Source organism: Rattus rattus, chromosome 7, assembly GCF_011064425.1.
Source record: "Rattus rattus isolate New Zealand chromosome 7, Rrattus_CSIRO_v1, whole genome shotgun sequence".
In the NCBI taxonomy this organism is placed as follows: Eukaryota; Metazoa; Chordata; class Mammalia; order Rodentia; family Muridae; genus Rattus; species Rattus rattus.
The window spans coordinates 115,071,766-115,085,437 of record NC_046160.1 but is presented as its reverse complement, the minus strand read 5'-3'; positions in this window follow the sequence as shown (position 1 = coordinate 115,085,437).

Here is a 13,672-nt window from a genome sequence, read left to right as displayed (position 1 = left end):
TTCTCCTCCCAGAATGTCCAGGCAGGGTTGCTAGCCCAGCCAGGCCTCCGGGAACACAGTGGAAGTGACCCAGCATTAGATGAAAGCTGCCTTGGGTGAAGCTGGGAATCACTGCCAGATTTGTTCATTTCTTTTGGTTACAAGAGGAAGACCCTAAGGTTCTTCACACCTCTGGTCAAAGGCAGGCTCTGCTATTGAACCTTTGGGAAACAGGGGTCTCTGCCTGCCTCAGAAAACTGGCCCTGCAAGGTCTGCTTCTGGCCACTAGGGGGCACCAAGGACCAGGTCAATGGTGTGGGGCTGGACAGCAGAGGGATGCCAGTCTCCCTCTGGCTGTGAATAGCCTCCACCGCCGGTCGGCCGCCCGCCCTGATGGGGGAGAGACACTCAGACTGGCTAGGTACCTTTAAAGCAGCAATCACTACTCCCTGCCTAACAGTTCTCCTAACACCGTGCCCTTCGTGTTTTGGTCACTAAAGCTTAATGGGCAACAAGAATGAGCAAACCTTGTGGAAGAAATGAGGCTTAGAGACGTGAGGTGGCTTCCTGTAGTGGTAGAGTAAGCCTAGCAGTATCGGAGCTGTAATAGGAAACTCTCCAGTCGCCATGCATCTCTTCTCCAACCGATGAGAGGCCAGCAAGAGCCTCCCTCCCCCCGCCCCCATCCTACCCGGGTGGGGTGAGGATCCGGAGGCCGGGCCTGTGGAGAGGTCTGGGAAGGACTGAGATTGTGAGCAGAAAATTTCAGAGTCAGCTGTTCCTCTGCTGTGTAGGACGCACCGCCACATCAGCCACTGAGCGGCTGGGTAGCCTGATTGGAGCCAGGGCCATTGCATGTCCTGAGAGAATAGTGACAGATGCTTCCAGGGACCAGGTTGACTAGAAAAGTTCCATGAGATTCTATAGTGAGATCCAGGTGGCTGTCTTCTGTCACCTCCTCCAACCTGAGACGGCCAGCGGCTTCCAGAGGATATCAACTCTAAATATCTACCCCCACTGTCCCGTGGGAATGTTCTCCTCCTGATGAGTTCCTACTTGCCCTACTCGTTCGTTCTGACCTCCTCACGTGCTTCCGTCCTTGTTTTCAGTATCACTCAAGCAGCCTTTCTCCCAGGAAATGGCTCACTTCCAAGCTCATCGGTGGCTGGTGGGTCTGATTGTCCCCCCCCTCCTTCCACTTGAGCTGCAATCAGTCAGTGCTAAATAGGTCTCTAAGAACTGCACACCATGGGCTAGCAGCTGAGGCACATAGGTCCGGCTCCTGGCCCCATTGAGTTACTGTCCAGTCGTTGGGGAAGTAGCCACACTCATACCCTGTACCCACACAGTTAAGCTCATGTCTATAGTCTCCACTAGCCATAGAAAAGTCTCCTTCGGGTATAGGAGAGTTCCTGACAGGAGAGTTGGATCCTATTTTGGGACCCCAGAAAGGCTTCCAGAAAGGGACCCCAGAAAGGATATAACATTTGGAAACCAACACAGCTGTAACCACTAATTCCAATTATAGGGCTCAGTCTGATCATGTTTGCCCAGTATGTGTGAGGCCCTGAGTACAAGAATACCATTTAAAAAAAGAAGAAGTTAAAAGTACAATATTCTCCCAGCATAGTTAATAAGAGACAAAGTTCCAATTTGTCTTCCAAACAGAAAGTAGACATTAGGTCTAACTTTTAAAAACAACTGTTGCTTGTCTTAAATATTTTCCAATATGGTTCCTGACCTTCACAACGACATGTGCAGTCCTCACTATAAAGAGCATATATTTGAAATTTTTTTCCAAAAAGGAAGCTAGGGTGGGAACTGAGGGAACCACTCCAGCATCAAGAACAGCATGTGCAAAGGCCCTGCGGTCAGCAGCACAAATGAGGAACTAAAATGGCATCAGTAGCTAGAGCAATAAAACAAGGCAGGAGTTGGGCAAGGACGCTGGAGCAATGGTGGGGCCTTGTTCCTCACAGAGAAGAACAACCCTAGCAAACTTGTGACCAGAAGGAGACCCTCTAGCAGATCACTATACACCCATGCATCCAAGTGCCCAGGCTAGCGCACACAACAAAGTGTATGCTCAGTATGCTATGCTGAGAGGAGACAGCTGGCCATCGCCCAGCCTCCCTAGTTTTCTGGTGGGAAGGCCTGCTGGCATGGTGGATCTGTCTCCTGGAAAATGGCCTGCCTACCTCTTTGTGGCATCTGCAGATGCACCTCTGTGTGCCCCTTCAGGCCGTCCCATGCTGTCTAGGTGCTGCTCACTGCCACCGCTGCCTCGCTGAGCCTTTACTCACCTTTCCAGGAAAAGCCAGCTCCTCCCTCTCAAAGGTCTCCCAGCCCACCTGGCTGTGGACTGGCTGACCTTGTGAGTAAACAAGCAAATTAATCCATGGGCTTGACTTTGATGTAACCAACCCCTCTTAGTCACTTCTTGAAGCCTACGCGGCGTGGGTGTGCTCATTGTTCCTCAAACTCGCCAACCTCCATGGCGTAACAATTCCACGTTACTAATAAAAAGGATTCAGGCTTAAGGGAACCACGTAAGCCGCCCAAAGATGCACAGCTAGAAAATGACGAAGCTGGGATCAGATGGAAGTCCCGTGAGCATCGCCACTGTGCCATTGCTCACTAATCCATCTGCCCACTCATTTTCCTATCCATTCATCTACCCAACCATCCATCTTCTGACCTGCCTATTCCTCTACCTATACACCAACCACTCTACCCACTGATCTATCCATGTATCTATCCTTCATTCATCCATCCATTCACTGGTCCATCTACAGGCCTACCCATCTATGTATCCATGTACTTACATATCTATTTATCTATTTTATATCTATGTGTTTAATGTATCTATGTATGTATGTATGTATGTATGTATGTATGTATCTATCTATCTATCTATCTATCTTTCCATCTACCTATTCATCTTACTGATTCATCCATTCATTTGTATATCTACACATCTATCTATCTATTTATCTATCTATCTATCTATCTATCTATCTATCTATCTATCCTATCCATTACCTTCCCATCTACCTGTTCATCTCACTGATCCATCCTTTGATCCGTCAATCCACTCACCCATCATGTACCCACAAACCTGTCCATCCTACTGACCCATCCATCTATTCACCTGCCCCACTCATTAACTAATCCATCCATATTCACACTTACCCACTCATGCATCTGTCCATTCATCTACTGACCCATTGCCCTCCCACTAATCTGTCCATCCATTTATCCACTTCGTATCATAGATGGTCCTAGGAACTTCAATTAAACCAGGTAACAAAGTCTACAAAGACCTTCACCTTCATGGAGGTTTTAGTCTGTTTGGAGAGGCATAAAATAAATGAGATCTGTAATAAAGAAGCCATTTCACAGAGCAGGCAAAGGTGGCCAGCTGGAGGTGTTGGTGGTGTACGTGTATGGTAATGGTAGAGGAGTCATAATCCAGCCCTACCAGCAGGGGATGCTCACTACTTAACAGCTAAATGATGATTCCATACTGCAAAGTCTGTTGCACTGCTGGACCTGGGTGCTGGCGACAAAGTGGTATAGACTACACATTACTAACCTGAACATGATAAGTCCTTATAATGTACATGGCTGACACCAGAATCCTTCATGGGGTCTGAAAAGCTTTTGCACAGCTTTTGAGCATCTCTGCAGGAACGTGCAGGGGCTAGGCCAGGGATCCAGCTTTCTGTCAGTGCCAGCCTAACTCATAGCTCCACCAGTCCCTGCTGAGGTCATTTCTGAGGGATGCACCAGGAGTGGCAGGTCAATGTGTTGGCAGGGAGGGCCACCAGGGGAAGTCCCAGTGTTCTGCCCTAATTTTTCCAGACACTCCCTGTGTGGCTTGAGCCTGGGCTCTCCTTCTTCATTGATGCAGCTCTAGGGTAGCATCAGAAGACACCTCCTATCTGACAAAAAATAGAAAGAAAGAAACCACTCTTCCAGACATAAAGGGAATGAGCCACCACCACCTGACCATCTACTATGAACCAAGACAGCGTACCAGACACAGCAAAACCAGAAGTGAGGAAACCTGGCCAAGCACAGCCTGGGAGGAGATTGCCACACAGAGATTAATCCTCTGCATCTCCTAATGTCAACTCAGGCCCAAGGAGAGAGCTCTCAGTCCTGCTGGTAGCACAGCAGCTCTCAGCTCTTCCAACAGGGGTGCAAATCCAAGGAAGCTTTTGTTTGTTCTGCAGGAAGCCCGTGTTCCATTCACACAGTTTCCCATTTCATTTCTCTCTGACCTACAGGCACAATTATGGGCTGGGCTACTGCCTCTTTTGTATTAGGAGCATTTTATACCCATGAGCCCACAAATATCTGACATCTATCAGAGCACCACAGCTGAGGAACTCAGCACCCCGAAGAGTGAAGTTTGCTTCCTCTCATTGCAGAGGTGATGGGAGCCCGTGATATGGACCACATGTGGTCAGCCTAGGAAAAAGAACAAGACTCGGAGTTTGACAGATATCTTTTGCCTCCTCGCAGAGTTCAGAACAGTCTAAACTGAACTAATTGTATTATTTGTTCAAGTTCTATCTTTAAAATGGTTAGTATTAAAATTGGGATGGCCAAGCTGGCTCATCAGGTAAAGACAGTTGCCATCTGATCTGACGATCCTACGTTCTGTCCCCAGTATTGTGGTAAAAACAATAAAACGGCGTGACTGGTTCCGTGGGTACCTGGGCAGTTGCTCTCTTGCTAGTTCTGGCTCTGTTGGGCCATAGGAACTAGTGCTAATTTATCTCAGAGGCTCCATGCTGGCCTCCATGGTACTCTCTAACCCAGGCAGTCCCTGAGCCATTCCAGTGTGTCACCTAGCCACACTGTTTTGCTTTCACTCACAGTTCCCTTGGCAGGTTGTTACCATGCCAGCCATACACATCCCAAGCCCGTGGCGGGCTTGATGCATCCGGCCACCACACCTTATCTTGAACTCAGTTAAGTCGACCCATGAAAAAACACATCACACCATAACCTCTGATCCAATCGATAAGATATAATTTGCCCATCGAGACAGCAAAACATCCTGTATGCATCCATCCCTTAAAAACATTCTTATCAACCCGTATCTATGCACAGAGAAGAATCTTAATGTCTGCCTCCGTGTTCTCCCAGCTCCTCCTCTCCTGTTTCTCCCTCTCCTTCTAAAACCTCTGTTCCCGCCTCCCTTCCTTCTCGTCCAATGACAGGCCTCATTTTATCTCGTCTACCTTCGCCTGCATAAGGACATCAACCTACACCCCAGGACCCACATCGTAGAAGGAAAAGAATGAATTGTCACAAGCTGACGGTGAGAAGGTGACATCAGAACCCAGCTACTGCTCAGATGACGGTACTGGAGCAGCCCCTCCTGTCTCACAGACACCCACAGACGTCCCACGGAGACTCTAGCTAACAGACTTCCGTGAACCAGGGTTTCTCACTTAGGGAAGAGGGTTACATCAATGGCTACTGGTGGCCACATATCCTGTTCACCACCCCCTCCCTTCCCCCTACCTGGTGATCAGAGAACCAGACTGCAGTCTTGTACTGTGAAACCTCCCTCCTATCTTCAGAAAGGCATATGAAGAGACCCCCACTTCTGCCACATGAACCCTACCCTCTACTGTTGTCTGTCTCTGATGCTGGGACCCGAATTCTGTCAGTCCTCAGATTCCCCAGACATGCTGCTCCCTGTCTGTCCAGAGCCTTAATAACTTTTCTAATACCTCTCCTACAACAATCCCTAATATTTCTCTTGAATAGGCATCAAATACTTTGAAATATTTTATTACTTTTTAAAATTATATGTGTGTCTCTGTGTGGGTTTGAGCATGTGAACACCGGTGCCCATGGTGGGTATGTTCAGGGCACCAAGTACAGTGCCTGTGGATGCTGTGTGTATTGAATTCCCTTGAGCTGGAGTTACAGATGGCTATGGGCCATCAACTCTTTTCCATGACTTGCATGTGCATGTGGTTGTGTGAGCTTCAATCACTCTCCTCCAATAAATGTAATAAAAAATTTAAATAAATAAGATCATTTAAAGAGAAAAACATAATCATATATAGAAAACAAAGTCAACTTACCACAGGCAGAAAGTAATCACCTGAACATCAACAGTATAAGTATGGGCCTGTGAGGAGGGGAGACCTGTGGTACCCTCTGTAGGGTTACCACACTAAAACAATGCACTACAGGGTGAGGGAGGAATGGCAACTTCTCCAGGCACCCCAGAGAAAGGCTGAGCAGCAAGTGCCAGGGGTGGGGGGGTGTATTTCAATGCTCAGCTGAATTAACACCCATGCTTTTGATTCCTTGTCTTCTACAAAGCTGTAACTCTGCTTCTGAGAGGGCTGAGAGAAGTGGGGAGTCTTTCTCCCTGACCCAGCCAAACTGGAACTAACCAGCTTTCCTTTACCAATCTGTTTCTTAATTTCTTCTAAAACCACGAGGCAGTTTAAGAACATAGATGAACTGGGTAAGAAGTTAGGCTGGGTCACCTGTCCTCAGTCTGCCAATTAAATAAACAATGATGAAAAGCAGAAAAAAGGGAGATTCATTCAATGTGGCCATATGGGAAGAGTGACAAAAATCTAAGAAGAGTGACAAAGATCTAAGAACTCCCCCAAGGCCATCGTCGGGGTCCTGACAGGAGACTCTGGTTTAGTCTCGGGGAAAAGACATATGTATAACTAAGCAGTCTGGGTAAAGATATGGCCCTGCCCACACTGACCCCTTATCGTCTGGGTTTCAGTCTGTCCTCTGAGGTGGTCTTCTGACAGGATTCTAGGACTGTCAAATCGCTTTGCTTGGAGAAAGCCCCTTCTCTAGTTGGCACCAGGACTTTTGCTTCTCTCCTGGGGAAGGACAATGTCTCTCCTGGGGAAGGACAATATCTCGGGGTCCACTGCTTCAATAGTCTGATAGCCAAGGGAAGGAGGACAAGAATCTACAGAGAGCACCGTCATTTATCCCAGGCCAGCTACAGAATGACAACAGAGTGTGTCCAGATGAAATTCCACCCCAGTGAGTCAGCGCTGTGGGTCTAGCCTGGGAAAGCTCTCAGTAAGTTAGTAAGTCCATGATGGCCCTAGGCTGAGTCCTCCTCCTTGAGGAAATGACAGAGATCCACAGGGCTTTGTCATAGGACTCCATGGGCAGACACTTAGGATTTAGGTTGGGAGAGGGGTGAGGTTTGAGCGAGAGGGACAGAGCAGAAACGTCCTTCAGGCCGGCTGGCAATATGGTCTGGAGGAGAGTGATGCATGAGGAGCTTCAGTCTGGCTAGGGGAAGCAGATCCAGTTCTTGTAACGATCCCCATGAGGGGAGTGAAGGAAGACATGTTTTGTCAAGGTCAGCTGGGGTCATCAAATTAGACTAAGAGACACCGTTTGCTTGTATTTCTCGCTGAGGTAGGTGTTTGGGAAGTCTCAAGGACATGTGTGGAAGAACAACAGGCCTGATTACTTTGTGAAGGACAGCAGTAGCCTGCAGCCCTTCTCCATTTGAGATTTGCTGTCTGGAAGAGCCTGCTCCAACAGGAGAGCTATGCCTGGGCAACAGGTTCCCTACTTATGTGAGCTGAGAGAAACAACAGGAGAATGTTAGTTCTGGAGGTCAAAGGTGGACCCTGGGCCTGGGCCTTGAGCCAAGTTGAAACCTATTTCCTCGATTGTGTGCCTGACTAGTCAGCCTCATTCGGTTAACTTTTATTTTTATATTTAATTTTGGCAATTCTAGGGCTCGAACCCAGTGCTTTGAATTCATTAACCACGTGCTCTGCCACCTTGGATATGGTGTATAGTTTTGGGATTGCTTTGGGTTTACAGAAAGCGATGAAGCTAAGGCACGGTGTCCAGTCGCTTCCTCTAGTGACATCACATTCCATAAGGAAACTTTCTTGTGTTTCTGTTGATGCTAGGAAACTTTCTAATGCTAAGACTGATCACATATCCTGTTATGTTCTGTGCCTTTGGAAACCAATCATGATAGAAGTATACAGAGCTGTGGTTTTGCATTCCATCTCGCCACTGGGATGTGGGAACTCCACCAGATGAATTGGGGAACACCAGGCTGTATTTATCCTATGCCGTCATCAGGTGCTGGGCTCCCAGGAAGCATTGATGCACTAGGGGGTGGGAAAACGCAGCCTAAGGTAGGGACCTCTGCCCAGGTGAGAAACAGCACAGGCTGAGGGCAAGGAGTCTCAGGTTCCCAAACTCCTGGGCTTTCAGACACCACTGGAAAGCACATAGATGATTCAGGAACAGAGCGTGTTCACTGACCTTCGAGAATGAGCCCAGGGCTGGGGAAGGGGAACTCTGGCTTCTCTTAGCAGTGTGATTGTGCAGGGGCCCTTCTGCAAGAGACTTAGACAACTGCTGTCAATGAAGACGTTCTCGATGTTCCCCACAAGTGGTTCTTGATGAGAGAGACAGGCCATGCTTATCCATACCATTTATTGATTGTTCACCATGAAAAATGGGTGCATAGCACTTCTTCAGGGTGAACCAGAGATTAAATACCATTTTTTTTTCAGGGAGGGATGTCTGGAAAGGGAAGCTTATTGGCTAACCTCTCAAGGCCCATCTAGATACCTCATTAACACGGACAACTCTGTTCTATGCTACGTGACCACAGGAATCTGGTCAGAGGTAGGTGAAGTGCCTACCATCCTCATGTACGATGTGCTGGGGCTTCCAAAGCTACTCAACCTTACCTAGTTTCCTGGCTCTGTCCATTGCTCCACAACTCACAATAAGCTTGGACCTGAACCAACCACCCAACAGCAATTCCTGCAGCCATGAATAAGCTTTTATGGTATACGCTGCCCCTGGGATGGACCCCAACATAAGAGACACACCTGCACCAGTATAAGAAACAATTTGGAATAAGACTTCCATTTTGGGTAGTGGTCAAGTCAGGTTTAAGTTCCCAATCCTCCCTGGAAACTGACGCCCTACTTGGCAGAAAGAGGCAGGCACATGAGTAACTGACATGCTAGGTGGCAAGTTAAGACACGAATGTTAGGCGAGCCCCACCTTAGCAGACAAGTCAGGACATGAATATTAGTCAAGGCAAGTCTCTTGCCACAGTTGAATGCCCCCCAACAATGGAAGCAGGATGAATGTATAACAAAGACATGTCCCTAAGGAAATTCCCATCCCTAAATCCCAATTGGTAAAATAACCAATAGATGTTTGTGGATTTGGGTCTTAAAAACCCTGTAAGATTTTCACTCAGGGCCACGGTTCAGTTCCCAAATCTGGACCACAGCGCTGGTCAACCAGTCCTAAGGTGTATGCTCAATTAACTATCCCTGTCTGACAAGATATTCCTGTGTTTTGTGAGACAATTCCTGGACCCCAACACTGATTCCATATTCACACAACACCTGATTCGTCTCAGCGCCATCAGGACTTCACACAGAGAGATCTGGTTGTTTTGTTTGACACAGAGTCTGATATAATCTTCTAAGGATCCCTCCAGGATAAAAGTCATCTCAGAACCAAAATATCTCATGTCCCATCACATGGTAAAGACAACAGAGACAATTCCTCAGGACCTGGGGTTGTGTCAAGATCCAAACCCTTCCTTATCTCACCCTCGGTTTGTCCCCAGTTGTTAAGGTGAGAGGACTGCTGAGAAGGCTAAAGAGACACCCTAAAGAAAGAGGTCACCAGAAGCTCTGGGGAGCACCTCCACAGGGCAGCGCCCCAGTGGGGACAGCGGCCTCAACAACCATCAGACCTGGGGCTTCTAGTTGAGTGATGCTCCGGTTTGGTCTTGAGGGAAAAATCTGCTCCCATGTTGTGAGGAAGGAAAGGTGAAATACAGATACTAAACAGAAATGTATAAAGATGTAGTCAAACCTAATTATTTTTACTATGTTTATTCCTCTGTGTGTGTGTGTGTGTGTGTGTGTGTGTGTGTGTGTGTGTGTGTGGCACACAAATGCCATAATTCATGTAGAAATCAGAAGACAACTTTCAGAAACTAGTTCTCTTCTACCATATGGGTCCCAAGAATTGAAAATAGGTCATCAAACTTGCTAGCTAGCATCTTTACCTGCAGTGTCACCAGCCCATGGGCATATTTGATCATTTCTTTCCTTTTAAAATTGTACTTTTTGCATTCTTTGGGACAGAATCTATTATATGGCCCTAGCTATCCTGAAACTTGTTATGTAGACCAAGCTGGCTTTGAATTTACAGAGATCCACCTGTCTCTACGTAATGACTGCTGGGATTAAAGGTGTGTGCCACCATGACTGGCTGTTACAGCCACATTTTAGGGTTATAAACCAGGCATGCCAGCTTATGTTTATAATCCCAGTACTTGGGAGTAGACATCGGAACTAGGCCAGTAAGTGAACTGTGAACTTTATTGGAATTTGACCAGTTTCATCATTAGCACTCTTCTCTTCTGCCTCGGGATTCCATCCGGTGGTTGGAGGGTCCCTAGCTCAAGGTTACCCTGAACTACATTACCTCAAAACTCCAAAAGAACAAGCATCTTTATAAAACCAGAGTTGGAGTGACAAGTCTAAAATTATGAGGATGATAACAGACCCAGTAGTCAAGAACAGATACCTTCTACTTCCTCATTACAGAAGAGGCTCCATGGAGGGTGAACTGGGTAAAGCTCACAGTGATGCTCTTTGGGTAGCCTTGTGAGGACCTGCCTTTTTACCCCCTGCAGTGAGGGGGTAAAACTATGAGTAGGTTTAGAAACTGTAGAAGAAATAGACCCTGAAACCTCAAGACCTGACACCTCAGCGTTGAAGACGAGCTTTGATGAACTTCTTTCTGGGTCAAGGGCAGACGCTGGGGTGGAGGTGGGCATGTTGGGAGACACTTCACCCCTACTCTTGAGTCTTTGCTAGCTTTCACTGGAATCTCCGATTTTGTTCTTCTGGATGGGGCCGAGGGTGACCTGCTCCTGATAAGAACCCTGATTAGCCAACCTCAGGGAGCCCCAAACTTTTCAAGCTGCCCTCACTGGGTCACACGTCACCTGTAAGATGGTGTCACATGCTGAAAGACTGGATGAAAGTCACGGGGCATGGACAAGTCCGGTCTGACCCTCAGGGTTCCCATCATCTCTCCCCCGGCCTCCCACTCCATCCACACCTTCACATCCTCTTTGATTCATCTTCCTCTCTCCTCCTCCTCTCCTTCTCTAGAATGTGTAATTACAGCTTCGTTCTGGGGAACCCCCCCCCAATGTCTAGACGTTGTAGCCAGGAAGACAGACAAATAAGGAGGCAAAAAGCCAAGTTTGCTTCCGGCATTGGTAAGGAGGGGCAGAGTGTGTGATCCAGAAAGACTGCAGCGGGAGGGCCTGAAGTGTAGCTAGTAGGTGGTAAGGAGGATGTCAGGTGAGGAGACAGGGAGGGTGGTCTAATCATAGAATACGAGAGATCACGTGAAGCAAGAAAGCGATGACCGATCCGATCTGTCTTCTTTTTGTATTGCTCACATGTATTATCTTCATTTTCTTTTAAAAATGTGGATTACCAAGCATTCAGTTTTCTATCAAACCATATAGATTTTTGTCAACCATTTTTCTATTCTCTGTGTCCTTCTTCCTTGAACAACCATTATTATGATCACACACGTTAGCAATTCCTCTTTCCTCTCAGAATCACATTGGCACCTTTCTTGTTTGCTTATTTAGCTAGGTAGCTGTCTCCACTTTGGTATGGCCCTTCTGGTACATCTTCTTTTAAAAGTTTTATTTTACTTTTTATTTAAGTCTATGTGTATATATTCCTCTGTGTGTATGCCCCATGAGTACAAGTCCCAAGGAGGCCAGAGGGCACCAAATCCCCTGGAGCTAGAATCACAGGCTGCTATGACCTGCCTTGTGGTCCTGGGGACTGAACTCTGGTTCTTCTCAAAAATATAAAGTGCTCCTGGCTGTTGACCCATCTCTTCAGACTCATCTTCAAGCTCATTGATCTTCTCTTCTACTGCTCCAGATTCACGGTATAAACTTTTGTTCTCAGATATCAAATATATCCTCCCAAGAGGTTCAAGTTAATTCTGTTTTACATTCCCCCTCATATTATAGTAACATATGTTTAAGTATATTTTTAACAGTGAATGGAGCTAGAGAAAAAAAATCATCCTGGAGAGACAGAGGTGAGGGTGATGAGCAGAGACTGGGACAGGAGAATCAAATGGAGAGGAAGAGGGGAGAAGGGGTAAGTTAAAAACAGGTCAAACTAAGGGTCAGCTGAAGGGTCACATGGACTCCTGATACAGTAGAAGCCTCTTAAAATATATACATGTAAGACAGAAATCCAAATGGAATCACCAGCTAACAGGGGAAACAAAGCCCTAACTAGACATCTCTCACCACCAAATGCAACCTCCAGTGCCAGGAGTAGATTACATTTAATTGAGTTGCTGGCCAAAGTGGCCTGAAACAACCCAGGCTATGGCCAAGGTTATCGTCACTGTCCACAAGAGTGATAGTATATGGCCCTACATACAGCCTTCACCCCTACTGACTAGTGTTCATGATATTTGAAGGTACTCTGAATGCTATCAGAGGAGAAAGTTAAAGACCAGCCCAGCTACAAACCCTTCAACCTACAATGGTGACCTGCCTGCAAGATACGCTGATGCAATAGTGGCACAAAAGCTATGGGAGAAACCAACCATTATCTGATTGTATTTAGTTTCCACTCCAGGAGATAGAACCCATGCCTGACACTGCTAGGCGTCCAAGAACCTAAGACTAAATGGGGAGCTAGGGGAAAACCAACCCTGTCACCACTCACCACAGCCGACTTACCACTCTTCTCCTAAGTGAAGATACAAATAAAGTGACTCCCCATGTCATTCTGCTAGCCTCATCCATCAGTGCCTTTGCTCAGCCATCATCAGAGAAGCTTCCTCTTGCAGCGGATGGAGACAAAAACAGAGACCCACAACCGGACAATGTGAGAGAGCAAGAGACCTTGGAATACTCAGTCTCAAATACGATGGACCCTGCAGGAAAGGTAGGAATGATTGTCCCAGCCAAGGGGATGGAAGACACCAGGGCAACAAGGCCTTCTGCTCACAACGGCAGTGACACACACATGAACTCACAGAGACTATGGTGGTTGCTCAGGGCCTGCACAGTCTGAGCCAGACAGGGTCCCAGAATGGAGAAGGAAAATGGACACAAGACCCCATTCAGCTCAGAAGCTATCTCCAAAGGACAACCACTGACAAAGGAAAGAAAGGACTAGTTTTCTCCAGTGGAGTCTCACTGGGTATAGAAACCACAGGGCAGATGCCCAACAGTAAATGGCCAACACAAAATGGTATTTTTAGAGGTGTATTCGTTTTTGTTTGGGGAGGTTGTTTGCTGACGTTTCTGTTTTATTGCTGTTGCTTGGTCTCATACTAGTTTTTCTGGGCTCTTTCTTCCCCTTACAGATCTCTTGTTTATGAGTTATGTCCTCTAAGTTTGTGGTTTTTATGTGATCTCTCTGTGTGTGAGTGTATATGACTCTGCATCTGTATGGTTTTTTTTTCTATTTTCTTTGGCTCCTTTTTTTTCCTCTGTTTGTTTTATCCTATTCTGATTTGTTCAGTTTTATTTCATTGTATTTTATCATTTTTGAAAGATGCCTGTTTGTTTCTAATGCAAGAGAAAAAGAAAAAG